Source organism: Bactrocera tryoni, chromosome 3 (assembly GCF_016617805.1).
Source record: "Bactrocera tryoni isolate S06 chromosome 3, CSIRO_BtryS06_freeze2, whole genome shotgun sequence".
Taxonomy (NCBI): Eukaryota; Metazoa; Arthropoda; class Insecta; order Diptera; family Tephritidae; genus Bactrocera; species Bactrocera tryoni.
The window spans coordinates 34,825,961-34,845,368 of NC_052501.1; positions in this window are offsets into that span (position 1 = coordinate 34,825,961).

The window sequence follows — 19,408 nt, forward strand, 5'->3', positions numbered from 1 at the left end:
GCCCCGATTGCCCCTTGTTGCTCACTTTATTAAATGAGTGCGCCGATACGAGTTTGCTCACTTGGCTGCTAGGCCGCGTTAAGTTGGTTGAGTTGGTGTCGGCTTTGGCAATAAGAAACTTGACAAGACAGAGACCATTAATTAGATAAGTATCTTGAAAAATTGGCCATTTGAAATGGTTTTCGCGTAATTAGATTTACTTTTCACAACATTCTTGTAGAGCGCACGGTTCGTGCCGCCAACACTACGATTAGATGCATACCCGGCAGGAAAATTCAAATGTTCAAGGAGAAGGGGTTCTTGCACAGTCAAGACATTATATAATATGATATGTAATCTTTATCCGCTCATCCATCCTAGAATGTAAATAAAATTAGCAGCGTTTATAACCGTAAGCCTAAATGGGCGAAATGATCTATTATCAAATTAATATAACATAAATTTCACTTTTGGTATAAACCTATTTAAAAAAATTGCAAAATTTTGGGAATATTTGATTAGTAATAGATAATTCCATGCGTTTACATGTATCGAGTGTACCCTGCTAATTTCAAAGCAATCGGTCAAGCCGTTTTTGAGATACGATAGAGAAAATTTGAGAACACACAGCTCTGAGAAAATCGTGTTTAAACTTTCAAATATCAAAAGTGCTTGAACAACAGCCGAACAGCTGCTTCTTCTAAATAATGTGTCTTTAAAACGACTTCGAATTTTTAGAAATCACTTTGCTACCGTATTTTAGACATGTTAAGAAAGTAGTTTGTGAAAAAAGAAACGATTTTTTGAGCCCATCACGTGGCATGATTCACATAAATACCCGAAATTATAATCATTTCCCTACCAAATCGCACCATTTTAAAGTATTTGAAATATTGTAATTCTGTAACCAAATCAGAAGATGTTCGAACTTAACCCTACTGTTTGCTTTCAATTTTGAAATATTTTCATATTTTATTACTCTTGGTTGAGCTTGATATAAAGTAAAGTGGACAAAGTGACGAAACAAAAAGAATTCGTCTGTCCGTTCATAAGTCTTATAGCATTGACAGACGGCAGCGTTAAACCAGATTAATTGCATTTTTCGGGATTAATTCAGGAGTTACCACAGCTAACTCCGTTGCTGAATCCAAAAATTACTCTCAAAATTTTAGGGAGTTTGTGAGATTTTCGTTGGCAACATTGTTAAAAATGGCCAATTTTCATCTATTGTGAATGAAATACAAGCAACCCTGACAGCTGTTTATCAAATTCTCAATATAATATCAATAAAACTTCTATGTTAGATGCAGTTTTAAAAATAATGTGTTGATATGTTTTTGTAATAAAAAATGGTTTGGTAAAAATTGGTCGGCTAACAAGCTTAATGTTTATCTTCTACCAATTTTCATTGAAAATATTATAAAAAGGACAATGAGCTGTTTATGAGAGTTTCAAACTCGCATAGCTACCGTCTGTCACCTACAAATTTGGATCTGATTAAGTGCGCAGTTAATCCGGATTAACGCTGCCGTCTGTCAAGGCTATTACTGTGAAAGCGATAACTCGGGTAAAACAAGAGAAAGAAGTTAGATTTCGTGTGAAATGCTTTTGGCCCCGGCCAAGTGCCCGCTAGGATTGTGCAATTTTCGTAACCTAGTTAAGGTATCTCAATAAAAATAGGCGAGAATATTTATACCACAACCTGAAAACTGAAAAAAATTGCATTACTGGAAACTCTTATATTCCAGTAAACAAATGTTCAAAATTACCAAATGCTATGTGACCACTCTTTATTATTAACGCTTAAATTGTAAAATTGGGAGAAAAGCTGGTTGTTGTGGCTCCGCCCACCTTTCGGCAATATTTCATATCCCACAAACTACTTGCACGATTTGAACAAAGTTTGAAAATCGAAAACCCAGCCACGCCTACAGCCGATGAGATGCCATCAGCTTATTTTACATAACAGTAGATAACAGCTATTTCGCAACATGCTTTCAAAAGTAGGGGAAACTAGTCTGTATCTTCTCTTAGTTCACAAATGCCGAATATGAGAATTACCCTTTGTATAAACTTTTATTGAGATTGAATTGACGTTAGCTCTCTTCTATCCTCTTTATAATGAATTAACTAGTTCAAATAGTCTCGCTGACTTTTACTCCGTTTTACCTCTCGCAAAGTGTCTCAATGAAATAAGCTTGAGTTATCGAACCAATAGTTCGTTTAACAGCAGATTTATGAATACCTACTATATCTACCAACCTATATGCATATCAAAACGTTATTTTTTCAAAGGTACTATTTGTATTTAATCAGCTCAAAAAGAATTGAAATAATTATTCTGAAGAATTTTATTGCAAACAAGCCAAGTAAGGCGATGAACTATATAAATATATTCATATTTAGGTATGGGCAATCATAACGATTTAAAAATAAAACAGAATAGAATATAAAAAACACCGATATTTAATATTTTTACCAATGATTCCTTCGTACAATTATTTATGAATAAATTAGCGCCTTTTTGTCGCGTTTTAAAATTTTCTAGTAAAGAACTAAAATGGTCAGTTGCGATTTACTATAGGGAATGTAACTGGTATTAGCCGCAGTGCCTTTGCTGTACCACCAGCCCCACATACAGGTACATAACTGGCATCAAAGCGGTGCTTGGTGGTGGCAGCCAAAGTCGGTTGCGTATTTTTGATTAATCACCACTACGCCGTATGTTTCATGTGTCGCCTATTAAGGCATTACAAGCAATAACTAACTATTTACTTTTTAGTACATAAATATATATGTATATACATATATGTATATGGTACAAAGACGTGTGTATGGATGTGTGTCGAGCAATCAAGAATAGCGCCTCTGAACACTTTGTAGATAAGGTGAGGACTTCTCCTATCGCCTTTGTTTAATGAACGTTTATATTACTCATGGCGCACATATACATACATATGTACATATGTATATATTTCTTTGGATGTATGTTTGTACGAACAGCAATGACAAAGTGATAATTATTATTGATTGCATGACAATTGGAATCTGGGCTTATTGTAGTCGAATATTTTATTATTTAATTGCTGCACTAACAGGTTGGATACCCATACCCTAATCATTGCGATGTAATATATTGCAAACTCTCTTGCTTTGCCTTTTTGTTTAAGTATTTCGATCATCTCTCCGGACTAAGCAAATAAGACATAAAAACCTAAACCAGATGCACAATATTTCAAATTGAATGAAACCAAAATTTATGTTTTATTAGCATTAGATCTTCTTAGAACAGAGAAAATATTCATTATTTACAAGAAAAAGATCAAAATATCTAACCTTAAGTTATTAGTGTAGATATGTATATAGAAATTTGTATAGGAATTCTTAACGACAGTGTGACAATGCATGAAATCGGATAATTGCCCCTCTCACTTCGCATATAACGGTACTGTTCCAAATTACTAAAAGTGCAATAAATCAGTAACTGAATACGCCAGAGACATTAAATTCTACAGACCAGTTGGTATGCGAGGGCTTTATGGCGCCCAGTTTGAAAATTGGACGATAGGCGTGATGCCGCCCACTTTTTGTTGAAATCACATATCTCGGGACCCGACCGACTGATTTCGACTAAATTTGCTACGTAGTACCTATTCTTTTTATATTATTATGTCAACGTTTGAAAATGGAATCAATCAGACTACAACCACGCCAACTTCCCATATAACACAATATAAAACTCCATTTGATTCTCTCACTTTCCCCTACACAAATCAGGAAGCAATTGATATAACGGGTTAAAATTTTGCAGTAATAGCTCCTTTAAAGTATGCAACTTTATCACCAAAAATAGTCCAAATCCAAAAAAAAAAAAAAACTGTTCAAGGCCCTATGTACCGAATATGTGGACCTCAGTATCTATAGTTGACCTTTGATCAAAAATATGGGCCAATGCGGGAGATATGCAATTGAAATTCAGAGAGAATCTTTTCCTAACAATATTAATTTTTTATATCAAAAATGTGTTGAATCGGGTCAATAATTCTCTGAGCTCCCATATAACTAATATAAAGATTTTCGAACTTCCGTGTGACTTTATGATATCTATCATATACATATTGGAGTTATGAACATGTTTTACTCATAATTTTATATCTTCGTGCCTAAAATAGATATCTACAATTGAGTGAAAACTTGAAAACTAGCCCCCATATAGCTAATTTCAGGATTTTCAAACATTCGGCTGACTCCACATAGTTGGTGTTGGTACCTTAATGAAATCCGCGGAACATTTTTTTAGAATGTTTGTGTAGTTAATAGATAAAATCGGGTGATACGTATAATGATTTTTCTGACTCTTATGCCGAATTTGTCGGTCATTGTATGAGTTATATATAGTATATCTATGTACATATAAATACAATTGCTTAGATTCCGATCCTCAGGTTCCCGTTTTACTTCTTCTTCTTTACTGGCGTAGACACCGCTTACGCCGTTATAGCCGAGTTAACCACAGCGCGTCAGCCGTTTCTTCTTCTCGCAAGGTGGCGCCAATTGGAGATTCCAAGCGAGGGCAAGTCCTTCTTCACCTGGTCTTTTAAACAGAGTGGAGTTCTCTTCTTCTTCTGCTTTCCCCGGCGGGTAATGCGTCGAATACCTTCAGACTTGGAGTGTTTTAATTCACTGAACTCGTAACGTCGACTCATCAGATGTTGACATCGTGCATGCCTCTGCACCATATAGCAGGAGGGAAATAATGCGTGACTTATGAGTTTGGTTTTTGTTGGTGGGAAAGGACCTTACTTCTCAATTGCCTACTTAGTCCGAAGTAGCACCTGTTGGCAAGAGATATTATGCGATGGCTTTCGAGGCTAACATTCTTGTTGGTCTTGATACTGGTTCCAAGATAGACGAAATTATCTACGACTACAAGGCTTTGACTGTCAACGATGACGTGAGAGCCAAGTCGCGAGTGCGAAGACTGTTTGTTTGATGACAGGAGATGTTTCGTCTTGCGTCTCGTTCACTAAAAGACCCATCTGTTTTGCTTCCTTATCCAGTCTGGAGAAAGCAGAACTAACGGCGCGGATGTTGAGGCCAATGATATCAATATCATCGGCGTACGCCAGCACCAGTACACTCTAATAGAAGATTGTACCTGCTCTATTAAACTATGCAGCTCGAATTATTTTCTCCAAGAGTATGTAGATTGAAGATGTCACACGATAGCGAGTCGCCTTGTCTGAAACCTCGTTTGGTAGGGAACGGCTCGGAGAGGTCCTTCCCGATCCTGACTGAACTTTTCGTATTGCTCAACGTCAGTTTACACAGCTGTATTAGTTTTGCGGGGATACCAAATTAAGACTTCGTGGCATAAAGGTAGCTCCTTTTCGTGCTATCAAAAGCACTTCGGGTAATTGCTGTTCGTACTTCTTCATGGTCGGGCGATTGGGGAATCGGATTCGCCATCTCCTGATGTGATGCTTTCACTGCCATTCAGCAGGGTGGAGAAGTGTTCCCTCCACAATTTTAGTATGCTCTGGGCATCAGCCCCTAAATCGCCTCTGAGGGTTCTACAAGAGTATGCTCCAGTCTTGAAACCTTTGGTTAGTCGCCCCATCTTTTCGTAGAATTTTCGGGCATTACCCTTGTCGGCAAGTTTATCAAGCTCTTCATACTGACACATTTTGGCCTCTCACTTTTTTTGTCTGCAAATGCGTCTCCCTTCCTTCTTCAACTCTCGGTATCTATCCCATCCCATGTTGTGGTCGATTGTAAAGTTGCGAATTAGGCAGTCTGTTTTCTTTCCGCTTTGACACGCACTCTTAAAAAGTACCACCTTATACCAAGTTGCTGCTCTCAGAGAGCAGGAGCGCAAGTCGAGTAGAAAATCGTTCGAGAGTCTGTTGTAATTGCAGCTTTTCAAACTTTCCTTGTGTTTGTTGACGTGCGTTTTTTGCTGGACAGAGGCGGGAGCGTATCTTGGCTGCAAGAAGATAGTGGTCCGAGTCGAGTTTCGTCATGGAGACTGCATTTACCGACTGTTGTGCCAAAGATACCTTTTTTGCCAACCATGGCGTTAAAGTCGCCAAGCACGATTTTGAAATCGGTGTGGGACAGGTCTCATAGGTGCTCGCTCCAAGCGCTCGTAGAAGGCTTTTTAGATTACATCGTCCTTCTCTTCCGTCGGCACCTGGGCGTCAATCCGCGATATGTTGACGATTGATTGATGTCGATGCCACCATCATTCATGAGGGTTTTCAGACTATTTGTAGCATTTTTCGAGTGCTACAGATTTATCGACATCTCTTAGCTGCTGGCTATTGTCGTCGCCTCTAGAAGGTGCAACCAAATGCGACCACGCTAATTTTAGCATCACTACCCATTAAGAAGTCTAAGGCCTGGTACACGCATTTGTTGACCCTTCAACCCATAAGAATTTACTAGGAGTCAAACTCCAGGTGGGGACCTGCTGGATTATCTGAATGATGTTAGACGAGGAGGAGTACTCATCCATGATAGACTGTTGAATGTTGCCCCATCGCTGAAATACCTTGCCGTTGTGCTCAGCTCGGCTACCACTTCTTTAGCTTTTTGGCAGGGTTTTCAAAGACAGGTTGTAGGAATGGTTCCTTTTCTGTGAGCTGTTTGGCTTGCGTTAGGCGCTTTATCTCTTGGACATCTAACAAGGTGCCAGCAGCCTGATCTTTGGCTATCTTCCCGAGTTGGTTAGAACAACCAGTAATACTTTCTACCGTCTTTTGGAGGCGAGAATGCCGTCCTCATCGGATTCCGTTATAGGAATCTGATAAGTTGTAATGTTTGTCGTTACCCTTGTCGAAGCGTTGGTCGTCTCAGTGTCATATGTTCTGTTGCTGTTATTGTTGCCATTCAAGTTTGGTCCCACGTTAGCCGGAAAGGGTCCGCAGTCTGTAGAACTGATATGCATAGCGATGGCGTTTAGTACCTGCGATTGCGCATATGGGAGCCTTCCCATTTGGGATGCGCCCGTTACTATTACTTGAGCCCCTCCGCCACCGCAAGGCGACCAACGCTGAAGGAATATTATTTCTGGGTTTTCTATACGACTTTCTAGGCGGACATTTTCCGTCTAGCCACCTCGTCGTCGTATGACTTATTTGCTGAGATTCGTCAAAATTCTCTGGCGCCGTATTGCTGAAATTATGTAAAAAGAAAAAGTAATAATTCATTGCGTATCATTAAATATGCTCTTGATAAATCATAATTAAAAGCGTTTTTTAAAATAAAAAAAATTATCAGGTTTTCTAATTTTGCCTCCAAGATCGAAATACATTTGTCTTGGAATTGTGAAACGCCGCTTATTAAAATCGTGATTTTTAATTATGGTATGTATGTAAGTTCCTACAAATATTAAAATACGAATATTTTTCACGTTTGCCTTATATTTCAATTTTCCGGTCAGGCTTTTATGGTAGACGTTGTATGGTCGACTCTTCGAAAAAAGAATTATATTTCAAAAAATACTCAACCGATTTTTTCAAATTTATTTCATATTGTGAAAGTGATTAAACTTTTGAACTCTTCAAAAAAATTGGTGTTGTCCAAAAGCCAGAAAGAAAGTCAGTTTTGCCGCATATACGCTCTCGTAATGCGTTTTAATTTAGCTTATTGCCTCATTTTAATGATAAGGAAGGTATTATATTAGGATTGTCGTTGTTGTGGGAGAATTTTTTGCGCTTATTTAGCAATTTCTTTTCATCCTTTATTTGAAATTGTATACCCTGAAGAGGGTAACACCCACAATAAAAATTCTCAATTTCTCTCTAAATGCTATACATATGTATGTACAAATAATCACTATGACGAGCTGAGTTGATTTAGCTAAACACTTAGTTTTTGAAGTATCAATCCGAAATTTCGTACACGCCTTTTTCTTACGAAGAAGCTGTTCATTTATCGGACAACTCTAGCATTCAGCCGCCATATAAATACTAGAAAAAGTTTTATACCTTTGCAACATGTTGATACAGGGTATAATAGTTTTGTTCACCTAACGATTGTTTGTATCGCCTAAACCTAAATGAGATGAGATACATATATATAATTGATCAGGATGATAAGACGAGTTCAAATCCGGATGTCTGTCTGTCCGTCGGTGCGTCTATATGTGTAAGCTGTAACTTGAGTCGAATTTAAGATATCTTGATGAAACTTGGTACACATGTTGGGCGTAATCGGTGCACTGCTAAGCCCACAAAATGCTCTTAATCGAAAACGTATTAAGTGCCATAACTTAGCCATAAATTAAAATACGGAACTCAAATATGGCACAACGAATCATATTAAGCAGAGGCAGCTTTGGTTTGAAAAAAAAGAGGTCCAGGCTCCTAATAAGTTTATTATATAAATGGTAAAAACCTTCCGAACCGACAAAGCTATATCACCCGAATTCGCACAGAACAAATCTTCTTACGATAATGGAATATAATAACAGAAAATCGAAGTGAATCCTGTACTGATGTTAGTATATATGAATGTCAAAAATGCGCTGAATCCGGTGAATTGTTGCTTCCCTTAGCCCCCATATACCTAATAATGTATATCGCCCAAAATTTGAGTTAAATCAATGAAAATGAGAGCGATATTTTACTAGTAACAATGTATGATGGTATGTGAGAAGCATTTTATTAGTATTTGGCATGTTAATAATATATAGAATAGATAAAATCGGTCCGATAATATCCCCAAATCGCATATTGTAAAATAAAATTTTGACAGCAGCTGAAGATGGAATTTCCTATACATACTTTGATTCTTGAAAGGACAGCATCAAAACCTCCAAATTGTGCAGATCGGACCACGGAATATGATAGAGTTGCCATTCAAACTGATCGATCAAAATCAATTTAAAGTTGTATACACTTTTATACTATAATCGCATAAATTGAAAATAAAATTTAGCTCAAATTTCTAAACTGATCAGATCAAAATCAATATGATAGAGTTGTTCAAACTGATCGACTTTTCGCTGATTTAAAGTTGTATACACTTTTATACTATAAAATTTGCACCTAAATTGAAGGGTACTTTAGCTTCGGAGTAGCCAATGCTAACTTTTTTTCTTGTTTTAATTTACTTGAACACAACTATCCGCCAGTTTGTTTTATCTAGTTCTCTGAAATCAAGCTGTTTCGTCAGCAGGAATATTCAGAGAAACAGAAAATTTACTTTCTTCTCCATCATATGATTAAAAGCGCCAAAAACTTTTCGTTTTTACCCTGAGCACCATCATTGGTTGCAAACGTTTAACTGAACTTAACGGAACTGGGTGCTCAACTAAATAACATTGAAAAAATAGTACACGAAAGTGAAGTCAAAGGAAAAATTTAAAATCTGCTGTATAAATTGCATATACATATGTATGCAATATACTGTATGTATGATACATATGTATGTACATATGTAAAAGGAAAATGGAGATATTACAGTTTTATTGGCGGCCACATTTCAAATCAATTTAATAACCAATCTTCGTTAAGTCCTTCATTTCTCATTCATTAATTAAAAGGAAGTGTTGACGCTGATCGGAAAAAAGGAAAACGAAGGATAACGCAATTGAATATCCGACCCACAATCGACAATGTTGGTAGCTGTTTAGATGGAACTAAAAGCTCACCAAGCATAAATATGTAAGCATGCAAATATGAAGGTGGAACAAATTTCTGGATCCATGTAAAGAACAAACATACGTAAATGTGGTAAATTAACTACTGACGAACCTAATTCTTAATCAATCTTACGAAAGTTTGTTGCTGGAAAATATTGGCCCTTTTCAAGTTAGCTCTTGAAAAAATTACAGTAAATCAAAATTCGAATAGATGTGAATGACTGACTATAGCGACATAACGTTTTTCTTAATGTTGATATCACTGTTTGAGATTTATGGAGTGGAATTATTTTCAAATATTACCAAAACTTCATGGTCATAGTCATAGACTCCCTACGTTTGCTTTGTGTCATCGATATTTATACTAACATCAACCTAAAAAATGTACATGTGAAACAAATTTAAGGAAGAAGCTTTTAATGCAATTCTGTTTATGAAAACCTGTATGCCTAATTTCACTGAAATATTACACATTTTGAACAACTGGAACGGGTTAAAAATATATATTTGGTAGTCGAAAAAGTCTTTTCGTATTTCTAATCAAACTTCAACTTATTTTTTTATATTTATAATAATAAATAAATAAACAAATATGTATCATTTTGGTCGACCCTTTTTGCCATTTTTCCGCTAGAGACATTATTCCATCAGTATAAATCGAAATTTCCAGAACGGAGGCGAGCGAACCATTGTTGTGCTACACAAACTGATACAGCATCGTCTCCATAAACTTGGCTAGTGTGGCATTCTTTCCTTTTTTATACAAAAATTTCAAAATATAGCGAATTTCTTCATTATTTTCACTCATTTTTGAACAGATGTAAGCTATTTTCAACTTCCCCGAATTCAATTTTAATAATGTACCCCAAGTTTCATAAATCAAAATCAGCCATAGGCTGTGAGGTGCAAATGTTTGGATCGGGGGCTTAAAAAGTTATAGTCCGACTATGACGGTTTGTTATTTTAAACTGCAATCAAATAATGTCAGGATTTGAAATTGGTGGAACGATTTCTAAGAAATAGGATTTCTTCTAAAAGTTGGCAACAACTCGCCAAATTTTTCAATTTGTATTATATATCGATTTCTATCAAGTTCTTTCGTTCATGTAATATGTGTACCATCATTCATCCATACTTCTTAATTTTTACTCATGTTATCGCTGACACGGACTGCCAGGCAGGCACTCGGAAGTTAATCTGCCTTGCCAACCCCACCATTTATAAATATTTAACCCTATATATTTCTCGTTTAGCTTTAGGTATTACAAGCAACCGTTAATTGAACAAACATATTCTGCTTTGCAGCGAAATAATTCTAAAGATTTTCGAAATCATAACTTTTCAAACCATTAGATAGCGGATATGTGCTCCCCAGTGCTTATGGCTGACTTTTTGCAGAAAATATATGTCAATATCTTAATCCTTTTCTGATAATTGCAAGTCTGTACATCAAAAATGGTTTAAATTTGGTCAGGCCTTCCCATTCCCCGACACCTAATCACAAGATTTAGGATGTTGATATCTCTCTAATCTACTAGATCTAACAAGATTTTGCCACACAAAAATGACACTTGTTAATCCGGCCACGAAGGAGAAATTTGAAGATAAAAAGTAAAAAATCAAAGAAATATAAATGAAAATGGAAATGAAATAAGTAAATGAAAATGGAAAGAAACTAGTATCAAAAACAGGAGAGTAATGTCGAGTGCGATGGCCGAAGCCGAGCTAATACAGTTATGGCGAAAAAAAAACACAGCTTCGATTGGCTAGTCAAAACCGGCTTTTTTATAAATCTCCAAAGTTAGTGTGAACAGTATAGATTAGTTAATACATTAAAGTTAATACAATATTTTTTATTTTAAATTTTTGGTCGGAACATGTTATAATGAAAAGATTTCAAACTTCAGGTTGACTTTGTACCCCATATATCGGCCAAAATGTGAGTAATCTTACATATCACATACATATACATATGTATGTATAGGCTACAAGAGTAGTATTCATGGGCTACATATATCTCTGCACTTATCTTTTATCGGAAACAGCTAAATCTCTATTTTCCAAGAACAAGAGTTTCTCATCTTTTAAGTCCATAAAGTTTGCTAATCGTTCGGCATTGGTTGACTTCAATTTTACTTCACATTGCTTCGCACATAATTCCATTAATATACATATAACAGAGTCGACGACAAAGAACAAGTCTGAACTGACATTATTTTAGAAAAATTAAAAATAATTAATTTGAATAGCTCTGCGAATGGAAAGGGTCGAAGAAACATGCATTGAAATTCGACTTCGACTATGAATATATAACTTTTCACAAATACTACTATGCTAGTGTATAGGCATATTGATGACATAGATAACTTGATAGGAGTCTCTTTGGTTCGAGAGAGAGATGTCAAAACTCGCATTTTTATAACATTTGCCAATGATGCCACTGCTAAAAATATTAGATTGGGCATGTTATAAACAATTTTTGGGTATTTTGCAGTTTCCACATTACCATTGAGGTATGCAAATAGCGCGTTACCTTTATTATTTTTAGGTGCTCGGTTCCCCAGTAGGCCTATATCACCCATATATGTATATAAATAATTTTGCAAACTACTGACATCTAATTTTACAAAATTTTAACAATGTGCTAATTTTGTTAGTTCGTTTTAGCGCTGCTCTTCTGGCATCCCACCTTTTTCACTAACTGCTGGTTGACGGGACCTTGTCTCGCTGCCGGCTGACAAGCGAGAGAGCAAGAAAAGAGATTCTGATCAAATTATCTATACTGATGTCAACGCTAAGAAAGGCATCGAAAGCTAACCAAACCCCAATATAACAACCCCAGCAAAGTAATTAAAAAGTCACTTTTCATAGAGTCGTCGAGGTTCACTACGGATTGGAAAGCACTTTGCGCACGCGTGTCACTTTGATCAAAGGATCGAAAGAATCCAGATAAAGTCAGTGTGGAAGTAGACCAGATGAATCTTCTTCAAAACAGCTTAGATAATATATGCATATGCAATTGATTACTCTCCCAGTCTAAATTAAAATGGATATATGTATGTATCTTGGTGAAACTTAGTACTTTCAATGTGAAAGTCAGATAACTAATATGTTACCACCAGCAAGCCTTCTGTAGTTCACATATAGTAAAATTTTTTTTTTTTCGTTTGGTACTCGGAAAAATAGGTTCCTAGACACTTCTAAGAAAGCCTCTCCAAACATGAGTTTTTAATTGTATCGGGAAGGTCCTGCTACATACAGTTTTATATTTTTTCTTATTATCAGATAGAAAAATTTATATCTCGCTTCTAACTACTTGAAAAAATATCTTGTTCCTTAGATTTTGTAGGAAATTGAATGCTCTACAAAAAAGGCCTATTATGATTTTTTCGTAAACCCATACGTTAAAAAGATATTAACAGTTAAAGTTTGATTATTTTTGGGAACATTTTTTATTTCTTATGAATTTTATAACTCAATGAAAAAAAAAAATTATGAATGATGAAACTCACAGTTTTGTAGGAAATTTACTGCTCTATAAAAATGGTCTCATTTGATTTTTCGATTAAGTTAAGCGTTTACGAGATATTCATAGTCAAACATCAATGCATATAAAGGTGGATCAAAAAAAAAAAAATTTTTTTCGTTTGGTACTCTGAAAAATAGGTTCCTAGACACATCTAACAAAGCCTCTCCAAAAATCTATTCATAATATTTTTTTTTTCATTGAGTTATAAAATTCATAGGAAATACAAAAACGTCAATAATGAACAATCAAAAATAGCCTTGAATGACAGAGCCCCCTTTTGATGACGACCATGGCAAACGAAATATGGATTACGATTTGCCGTTATGCACCTTGAATGTGTGGTCCCTTAATTGAAAAGAAGCCGCTGCCCAGCTGGTTAATGTCCTCGTGAAAATAAAGGCTGACATCACTGCCGTCTAAGAAATAGAATGGACGAGACAAGGACTGAGGCGAGAAGTCCTTTTGGCATTTGTTACAATGACCATATTAAGGAGCGCAAGTTCGGTGTGGTGAGAGAGACTCCATCGTGGAGTACTGTCATTCACGTCTAGCCACAATAAATTTCTCAAATTTATTTCTCGGCATCGAATCTGTTTTTGCTGTTAATTTGAATTTTTGGGGCAATGCCATTCTAAAAACCGACAGCTGAACTACGCCCAAGTACAACTAAACTCCAAGAAATCGACGAATGTCACCATTTGAGCAATTGAATTCACTGCCGGATTCTTGAAGAGAACACATATTTATCTGTTCCATCAATTTGAATAAAGCATCATCAAAAATGTGTTGAATTGGCTTAATTACTATTAATTACTATTTTAATGTTTTCTACTGACTCTTTCCAAGTAAAGTCTTGAAAGTCGATTGGTCAATCCATATTTTCTGATTCTTTAGAAATTTCATGGTTGGCAGTATTTTTTATTATATCGATTTCTAACTCTTCACCATTTTCTAAAAGCACAGGGTATTGCAGTAGGAAAATTTTTGTGAAAAAGTAGGCGTGGCCCCGCGCTCTAATAAGTTTAATGTATATATCTCCTAAGCCATTTAAGCTACAACAACCAAATTTTCTCAGCACGAATCTTATTAAAAGTCTTATCGATTTTGTGAAAATGGACGAAATGGGATAAAACCGCCGTTCATTTCCCATATAACGGTACTGTTCAAAACTATTAAAGACGCGATAAGTCAATAACTAAATGCGCCAAAAACAAAAAAAAAGTTGCCACCGGGATGGTATGACAAGGCTTTATTGGGACTGGGGTAAAAATTGGACGATGGGTGTGGCACCGCCCACTTTTTGGTGAAATATATCTCGCGACCCGACTAACCGATTTCGAAAAAATTTAGTGAGTAGCATTCTTTTCATATTCCTGCAGCACGGTGTGAAAATGGATGAAATCGGACTATAACCATCGGACTACTTCCCATATAACATGATTCTTTCACTTTCCATCACACAAAATCAAGAAATAATTAATATAACGGGATAAAACTTTGCACGAATATTTAGACCCCGGTAACTATTGTTAACTTTTGATCGATCGGCCAATGTGTGATATATTACTATATAACTGCAATTAAGGGATAGTTCTTCTCTTATAACGGTTTGTCTGTATGTCAAAAATGAATTGAATCTTCCCTTAGCCCCATATACCTAATATAAAGATTTTCAAATTTCCGAGTGGCTGTTCTGCATATGTATATCGGCCGATATGTGAGTTATCTCAATGAAAATAAGAGAGCGTGTTTTATTCATAACAGTGTATTTTTGTGCTTAAAATAGATAAATTTAAGCGAAAACTTGACCTAGCCCCTATATAACTAACTTTTAGGCCTTAAAGTAGTATTTCCCTGGCTTTGATTCTTGCAAGTTGCAAGAGTATAAAATGTTCGGTTTTACTCGAACACTCCCCTTCCTTATTTGTTTTTCCATTATTTGCTTGCAAAACTGTCTAATTATTTTTTTGAAATTTATCTTTTAAGTAGTTTAATTAACTTTTTATAATCTGCTTGTAAACTTTCGCATGACTGACACGCTCAACTTCGCTTCGAATAATGAGTCATAACATGATTGATCATGATCATGAACATCAGATGTGTATTTTAAAAAGGATTTTGTGTTAATATACACTGTTCAAGATATAAAAATATAAGTATGTATGTACATAAATACCAAGAAGTTTCTAATGATATTTTCGCGGTCGAAAAGTAATTATATATAAATCAACTAAGAGTTAAAATTGGGACTAAACATACATACATATAATAAATAAATACATAAATGTATGAAACACATACTACTGCGAGCAAATTGAAAGGCGTATTTTGTCCATTTCATTTCCTTCAAAGTAATCCCCATCACGCCTTCTTCGATGCAGCTTTCATGTCCTTTGAGTCAAAACGGTGTCCTCGGAGTGGTAATGTTATCGTGCTATTCTGTACTGTGATACAGTCTCAAGTCTCTAAATTTGAGATTTTGAGTTAGAGACAATTTTTGAGACTTGAGACGATTTTGCTATTCTGTAAGTGACAGTCACAAAATCTGTTACATTTCATTATTCAGAGATGTTTTTAAACTTGAATGAAAATAAATACATATGTCGATAACAAATATTAAATTTTCTATAACATGGTCAAAAAACATATTTATCAATATAAATAAAAAATATATGTTGACTATGTTTCATAATATTTACGAAATTTATGTTAAATTGATTTATTTTTAACCTTTTCGTGTTTGAGTTGCTTACAAAATATAAAAAAACGACAATCGATTAATTTCTATGATGATCTCTATTGAGTATATTCAAAATGGCAGACAAGAGTTCTTTTTGGTTTTGTGACCTGCTAACTACCAGGGCTCAAATTTGAGGCAATATTTTGAGACTAACGCTAGAGACTGTTTAGTGAATAGTAACTAGTCACAAATTGAGATTTTACCTCAAAATGTCTCAAATAGATACTAGAGACTGGTTACAGAATCCCGCTATAAATGTGCTGAATAGCCAGAAGTTACACAAAAGTAAATCACCGATTCGAAAAACACTCGAAGTATAAATTAAAAATTCACCTTTCAATTTGATCACAATAGTACATACTATTTACATTTGAAATAAATATAAAAGAGGCTACTCACACAGGGATTGGATCATTGAACAGATTTCTGTTGAATCTAACTTGAGTTAAATACAATTGCTATTTAGAGGAGAGTTGAAATTCGAGAAACTTTCTAATTCAACAAGCACACTACTTACTTATTTACTTATTGATAAATGGTAGGTAACACATTTCTGAACAAAGTTTCCATTATAAATATTTATTTGTGCGTTTGTATGTTTCTACACGATATCCATTATGTCGTAATGTGGAATTGTTCGGGCAGAGGTGGCCTGTAATTTGAACTCATTTTCTGCGCCCAGCCGGCAGCCGGCTGCCTGCAGCGGTTTTCTTCTCAACAATTATCCATTGTGAGTTGGCATTGTTGTGTTAATGAAATAACGTTCCTCTTCTTTGCCGTCCTATTCCGATTCCAATATGTCACATTAGTAACATGACTACGATGGCGACTCAATTTGCAGTCGCAACAGTTACTGATTTTTTAATTCTATTAAATGACAAAAGACACTTTTACCTTTGCGAAAAGCATACCACATACACACATACTTATGAGACATATACATGTAAATATGTATGTAATATATATGTATATCAGGTTCATATGTATGCAACCATTTGGAAAACGAAACTTTTGTATTACGAGGACAAAGTGGAAAATCAGTGGTGGATTATTGCCACAACTCTGCTTGTGAAACTCCATATTGAATTTTACGCAGTAATATGAATGGTTGAATAACGAGGGGAGTGGTTAAATCTGCGTCAAGGCAATGTGGCTCGTCTCAATGGAAAAGTGTCATGTACGCATATGACGTGTTAAGCACTAGCCCAATTTGGACTCGCTTATACATATGTATGTATCATATATACATATGTGTAAATGTGTGCACATATAGACGTGTTGAATTCAAAGCATCCGGCGTATTGACAAGGCATCCTCACTGAAGTACTTGCTTCTGCCGCGCCCATTCAACTCACAATCAATTACACCTATGAATGCTGTAATACAAACTTTGATTGCAGAATGTTGCCACATTTGTTACAGCTAGGATTGAGCATATCTGAAGTCCGAGTGCCATTAGGTTTTGCTTGTAAGTTGAAGTTTGTTCCCGTTTTTCCTACTTTGCGTGAATCAAGGTTGCAGAAGTCTGCTTGTGGTTCCCGGCGAAGTTTTTCCCTGATCTGGTAAATTTCAGAAGTAAATAAGTCCACCTTCTAATGATGCGTGAGATCGGTATTTCTGCAGAACAGAGATGATTTAACTGATAAAACTCTCAATTTCTCACTAAAAAATTAAGCTGGCAATCGCAGTACTGCTATTGCTTACATTTACATTTGTGTAGCAAGCTTCTTAAATTCAGGAGCTGAATCCTTTCAAAAAGTATGGCAAGTTTGTTATATAATACAATACATGCGTATTACGTACGGTCCTTTATCAAGCCCCGTAAATTTTGGCACTGTAACTGTATACTATTATTCTACCCATGGCGAGAAGTCAATCTCAAGAGCTGATACATGGCCTCGCTGACAAAGACTAACGACACTTATAACCATGTGCAATTATTGGGGGATGCAGCAAATAAAATATCACCCCTACAAGCTCATGTAAAATAATAACTGTATAAATACATACTATGCCAATGCATGTATTTAGGGTGGAGCTTTTTGAAAGAACCTTTCCACCTACAAGTATGATTTCTGTAAATAAATACATACCTAATAACAAACCCAGACCTTTTATAAGCAAGCGCCGAAAACTTCGTAAACTTCTTCTTTCGATGACTTTGCATGTATTATATTATTTTACCGAGAGAGTGAGCAGAAGTTTTATCAGACCTCTTGGCATGTCTCAAATAATATCTATTCTATATTTTCAAAATAGTAAAAGTTAAGTATAAAGAAGTGTTTCTTCGAAAATATGATCTAAGATTTTAACAGCAATTGTAATTCCGATGATAACCTTAGCGTAAAGTACAGCATGATTTTCAGCGGCGCCGAAGCTGTCATACCCTTCACAGGTACATGAATAGGAGAGTATAAAAAGTTGTTTAGCTTGATTTTGACCGGTCAGTTCGGTCAGGACAGCTATATGAAAAAGTCAGGACAGGTACATATATGAAATAGTGGTCCGATCTGAACAATTTTTTCTGATGCGTTGGTTAATAATCTACAAGTATGCCAATTTCATGAAGATAATCTTCAAATTGTCAAATTAAAAAGTTTTCCATACAAGGACTTGAGTTCGCTTGTTTGGATTGTAAGGCAGCTGTATGCTAAAGTTGTCCGATATTTGACCAACATTTCCAAAAGAGAGTTCATTAACTGAAAAGTAGCTGTAAAGTATGTTTGATTAATATTTTGTCTTAATTATATACTCATCAGCACTTCTTCATAGGTGAACCGTTGGAAGTCGGAAGTAAGAGCTTGCGCTCACAATGAACATTTTGAAAGTAGAAATCCTCGAATGAAAAAAGCATTTAATGCATTGATCTAACTTAATGTACAATAATAAATACATATACATATATATGAACTTTTGTATGGGAGTATATATGTACTTACATATGTATGGGTATATGTATAGATACGAGTTGAATTGCATGTACATATGTCAGGGCTCCAGCTGGGTAAAGTGTCATTTAATAATCATATTTGTATGTACGCATATCCTATATGTATTTGTAATGGTAGAAAATGTGTCAGAGTTACAGAAGCTAACGGTGACTCTGCCACCGAACAACCAACCCCATGTGAATTACATGAATTCGCCATCCATTCATTGGAACCATTCGTTCTTTATTCGTTCATTGAATCACAGCTTTATGTGTTTAAGAGCGTTAGCCTACCAGAGCACAGAACCCTTGGCAGATGAAAACTAATAATGGCGCAATAATAACTGATTTCTTCCCAATTGAATTCGTTAGCGAAAAAATCGCAAATGTCGCATTTGATGACGGACAATTATGCATGTCTGCTGATTGTCGGTGTTGTTGTACGTGAGCATGATTAATTGGTGGATACAATAGCCCCAATATATGTAGGGGCCATCGGAAAATGTCGCTACTTAGACTTGCAAATATAATACATACATACATATGTACATATGTATATGGTGATTGATTTCCGCGAAATTT